A 6,000-nucleotide genomic window follows, 5' to 3' on the forward strand; every position below is an offset into this window, starting at 1 on the left:
CAGTGTGTGTCATTTAGTCATTAGTTTTAAATCCTGAAGACAGTCATGTAAGAATCTTTGTCGACTTCTTTCAGAACATGAACAAATTCCTTGCCACTGAGCAGCACTAGGTTTACCGAGTTGCAGGTAGCCCATAGTGAAGGCAAACTGCTCATATTGATATAATGTTGATCGTAATATTTCAATAAATTACACAATGTCCCATGCTTTAGATCTACTATTAAACAGCTGATACACATTCTGCCATCTTTTTTTCTGTATTTGTTCACATTTGTTGCATATGTTTAATATGAAAACAGATGTTCATGTATATTGCTTAACCGTTTGTTGAACATTAAAAAAAAAGTTTTAGTAAGAGTTTAACGGTACTTGCTACACAATAAGGTCATACGAGTGCCGAAGATTAGAGGTGTTACAAGAGAGTAACAAACACAAAAAAGGAGGAGTGATAAGGGGGATGGATGTTTGATAGGAAAGAAGGAGCAAACCACACCAGAGCATCCGCCAAACACCCGCTTAGAACATCTTTCTCTGTTACTTTTTAAAACTGTTCAGTCAAAATGTTCCAAGATGGCCGCTCGTTGTCGAGGAGAAAAGTGATTGCTTTCAGATAGATGAATGTCTTGGACAATGTCTTTATCATAGCAGAAAAAACAGGGGGGGGGGGAGGGGGGGAGGCCCTTTAAACTTACAATTGGTCTTTTTTAAGGACAAGCGGGCTAACCCAGATTTCAGGGTTTTCCAGAAATCTTGACCAACATCAAAAGTGGGCATTGCTCTATAGGACAAGTTTGGTTTCAATGGTGGGTATGTTCCTTTGGTTATAGAGAAAACTTTTCTTTTAAAAAGAAACTAAACAAGGGGCAAAAACTTTACCTTCTATTTTCTCAAAACAGCATTTTTCGGGATAGCCCCCTTGTGCTAAAAGCAACCAATTGTCTTAGACAGACAATTGTAAAAACCTGTGTATATCCTCAGATGGAAGGCTAACAGGACTTCACAATTCTTTCACTTGAGTTGACGTCTATGCCTTTGGGAACATGTGATGTTGCACCTTGTGTGGTACATACCCCAAATAAAAGTTATTTGGTAATCGTAATAACAAAAAGAGTAATAATACATGTCAATGATAACGATAGACTGCATTTAATCATTTATAAATGCATATCCTTACCCGAAAGAAGGCTTTAAGTGCTTTAAACTTTACTTCAATCATATTCCATTCTGTGACATTTCCTCAGCTTCGTGAAAACTATAGATACAATGTGCTTTTCTTACAGAGAAAAAACACTGCACCTTTTTTAAGCATTCTGTTGATGAGATAGATGACTTTGGTCTTGACAGTTATACAACTTTTCAAAAGACGTAACATAGAGAGAACAAAGCGGTAACACAAATTGAGAAGTATTTGGCTTAGCCATTTTTATTTCAAATTGTTTGCTCTTTATGTTACGATTCAATGCAAAAGAAGCCATGAATCATACATGGAGCAGAATGTCAAATGTTCAATTCTCAAGATATGCTTAAAATTTTTTCAAAAAGATTTCACATGGCAATGGAATTACGCTAATGACAGGTTTCAATACCTCCTCCATCTTCAGCAGATGGTGGCAAATCTTATGAACAGCGAACAAAGCTCTTCCAAAGAACCCCATTGAAGACATTCCTAAAATCTGGAACAAAGAGTCACAAGAACTACTTTTCCACAACTCTCGCAAGTCACACAAAAGATTTGAGTATCAGAGAAAGTAAAAGTCCATGTGCAGTACCCCAACACGCAGGGAAAGCCCATGAGCCTGGGAGTAACCCCACACTACATGAATATCTGCTCACATAGCTAGGTCATCAAAGCATATAAATATAACCAAACACAATTCAAATAACTTCCTTCAATTGCTTAAAAATGTTGATTTCGCATGCACGAAATATAACAAATGTGCAAGTATGCAAGATGGAAATATAAGGTTCTCCATGGTGGAGAGATATAAAAAAAACCCAACAACTGACCTCCAAATTTTATGACACCCCCCCCTCCCCCCCAGATAATCGGTGTTATCACAGGGAGCTTTCTTCTCCAGACTCAGTTCGCTGTCAGAAGTACAGATGTACATGGTCGCTTTTAATTAAAAGCACAAGGCCTTAAGGGGAATATCCCGGTAAATGCTGTTTTGAGAAATTCGAAGTTAAAGTTTTTGAATATACACACCAACGAAACCAAACTTCTCCAATATGTAGGGCAATGCCCACTTTTGGTGTAGGCCAAGATTTCTGGAAACCTCCGAAATCTGGGTTAGCCCGCTTGTCCTTAAAAGCAACCATATGTACCAGTGAACACTAAATCTAACCCCGTTGATTTCCCTTCGACTGAAATAAAAATGATGAAAAAGGGAGTAAATTGCTCTCCATTCTCTAAAGCTCATAGCTTCCCATTTCAACAGGAGAACACTTGCGCAAGGAGTAACTTGTTAAGTGCAACTGCTTTTCCTTTTCCAATGAAACAACCGAAAACAGATTCTCACTACCTTTTCATTAAATATTTCAAATCACACATGGTCGCTTTTAAGGACAGCGGGGGACCCAGATTTCGAGGGTTTCCAGAAATCTTGACCTACATAAAAAATAGGCACTGCTCTACCTAAAGGAGTAGAGGAGTAGTTTGGTTTCATTGGTGTGTATGTTTCTTTGGCTTTAGAGAAAACTCCCCTTGATTTTTAAAGAAACAGAACTAAGGGCAAAAATTTATCTTTGGTTTTCTCAAAACAGGATTTTTCGAGATAGCCCCCTTGAGCTTAAAAGCGACCATATAGTATATAGGGTAAAATTTGTCAGAGCACGAGTTTCTTCTTTGTTCTTGACAGGAACATATATATGTATATATTAATCTGTCAGCAATAAATGATTAAATCTTCTGTCTTGTTGTTCAGCGATTTAAAGTAAGATGAACATGGTTACGAAAAAACTTTTAACAAGCCATGTTTGATAGTGTATTCCCGGCCAGATGTTCAAAATACTGTATGAGCCCAAAACAAAAACATTTTACTGCAATTTCTTAACTGTGGTAATGTTGTATATACTCCTGAAATATTTGGTCAAAATTCAAATTCTAAATGTCGAGAAACAGCAAAAGATACAAAACATAGGTATTATTTGTAAAAGAATTTATGCAGTTTATCCCTTCTCTTTAAAAATTTTACTTTCTGGGCAGAGGACATTTTAACAGCCTGCTGATAAATAATATTATTAAAAAAAGGGTTTATGAGTGAATGACAACATCTGTAGTAAATTACCATAAATCATGAGATGAGAGAAATAAAGGTAAAAAATTAGATGGGTTTATTGACATCAGAGAAACAAAATAATCCCAGCACATTTTCATTTTCTTTCAAAAATTTTTTTTTTTGTAGTTTCACTTTTAAAGAAATGGAAGAATGAAAGCTACCAAAAATATGAAAAGACTGAAATAAATAATTCTACAACTTACCATACATTCAACATTGGGAACCACATCGTTTTCACAAACTGTCAACAACTGTAAAATGATATATTAAACACAAACAAAAAAACAACCAACAACTGTATTAACACATGTGCATCTTATCCAATAATATAATACTCTAGTCAATAATTAAAATATGCAACCATATTTGAGGGGGCGAGATGCAAAAGTGACATTTTGGAGAAAAAAATCTTGATATTTTTGCTTATAAAAGCACATTAATTGTAACCGGCTATCAGATGCACAAAGTGTTTTTGGCCAAAACTCAACACATTCTCCATAAAAGCCACCAAAAAATCTTTTTCCTATGTTCGTGCCTATAGCATCATTTAAATGGGCTGATTTTCTCAAAAGTGCTAAAATGGATGTAGCAGGTTTTGCATCTCAGCCCCTCATTTGATTTCTACCATTATGCACAATGCAAGGAATATTAATGTAAGTTGATAGAGAAGTTTCATCAGCATCAGTCAGAAATAGCAATTTTCTTTTTAAAAAAGCATTAGCTACTGGCAAATAAAGGCATTATTTCAATGCATGGTGTTTGTTAGGCAAGCACTTGATGTTTCTAGGTTACTTTTGAATCAGAGAAACAAAAGGATTTCATCAAAAAAAAAGAGAAGAAAACAGCTCTCTCATTTCTACACCAAACATTCATATTTACAAAATGTGCCTTGGTTGGTTTTAAAAGTGTATACAAACACAGCAAAAAGAAATGAAAGACGAAATGTTTTGCGTAAAACATAAATGACATGGAAAAAAACCAACAACAACGTAAAAGCAAAGTAAATAAATACTCTTAACAGAAATTTGAAATTTAGACAGTAAGAACAGGGTATTAACAAATAAACAGATTCTGAATGTACAGAAAGGAAATAAATGCCCTTTTATGACATAAGACTTTTACTATCATCATCATCATCAAAGGTATAAGAAGCAGTCAAGGAAGCAATTAGTAATGGGAAAAAAATTGAGTAAACAGTAAAATGTGAGACATAAAAAAGTATGTTGAACCCACGGGCGACATCAAACACAACCAGCGAGGAATTAACGAGTACTTAAAGATTTACACCATAAAATATGTAGGAACAAAACGTGTCTGTCATAGTAACAACATTTGTAGATTGCGGCCAGTCAGGTAGTTGTTTTCATGTAGTCTTGATAAAACAAGCCAAGAAAAGTATAGTTTAGTATTAGTAAGGTTTTATGGTGCTCGCAACTGCATGAGGTCATATGAGTGCCAAGGGGTGGATGTCAACAGAGAAGTCTAAACGAGGAATCAGGCTTACTCTGCTCACCTCTCTAGCCTCAACAGCACAAAGTCTGCTTCGACTGTCAAGGCACCCTGGAAATAGCAGTTTATAAGAGAGTGACAAGCATACAAAACAAGTAAAAGAAAAATGACGATGGATAAGAAAAGAAGAAGCAGCAGTTCCCCCATAAGTTGTTCCAGCACAATATGAGCATGGCATTGATAAATCAGTCCATTTACAATTCTACTGTGCATGAGAACATGTTAATATCCCCCCCTTTTGGGAATGTAAAGGGGGGATATTTACATGTTCTTATGCACAGTAGAATTGTAAATGGGCTAATTTATCAATGGAAGAGTAAGAAAATTTGTAGATCCATGACCAGTCAAGTGGTTGTTACCATGTAGTCTTGACAAAACACGCCAAGTAAAGTATGCTTTACACAAGTCTGATATCTTAATAAAGAACCTTCTTTCTTTGGGGAACGAGCTCAGAAGTTTTCTTTAATAGCAGCATCTCGGAACTCTGCACAAAATGTAAACCCAATAACAATGTATGAAACATCCGTTTTTAGCAACAAGTTTTGTGAAAATAGTGAAATGGTATAGGTTCAACGTCCCTTTCAACATAATTACAAGTTTTGTAAAGTTACATATGGACTAAGAAATGCTTTTACTTTTACCAGTTTAACTCATAACAGATGGAGCCAAAAATTCAATGTGCTTGTACTTCTTTTCTTTCTGAAAAGTGATCAAATGTCATCTGAGTATGTAAATTTGATTGACTGACAGCTATTGTTTTTAACCCCCCATCGACACAGTTTAGATCACTGAAGAGGTGATCTGCTTTGACACTGCCAGTGACAGCTGACCAGAGTGTTAAAGTTAAAGGAAACTGTCAGTTAGTTTTAGTAATGTTTTACAGCACTCGCAACTGCAAAGGAAACTGTCAGTACAGAAAGACAAAGATAATTATATTACATTAACATTTTCTTGTGTACAAAATAAGTCCCACATCTTTTACGAGCAAGGCCAAAGAATTGCATCACAGATGTTGACTTAATCATTCATAAAAGATGAAAGAGTTGGGCCAGCTGAGCCACAGACGACTGCGCATGAATAAAAAGAATCCACATCTTCTGCAGAACCAAACTTTGTTGTCTTCATAGATTTCTATCTCAAGGGGATGTTCAAATATAATCTTACGCCTGGAATGGGGTGGGGGGTCTTTGGCTCCTGTAAGACAAGTGTAAGG

Source organism: Aplysia californica, unplaced genomic scaffold, assembly GCF_000002075.1.
Source record: "Aplysia californica isolate F4 #8 unplaced genomic scaffold, AplCal3.0 scaffold00253, whole genome shotgun sequence".
Lineage (NCBI taxonomy): Eukaryota > Metazoa > Mollusca > Gastropoda > Aplysiida > Aplysiidae > Aplysia > Aplysia californica.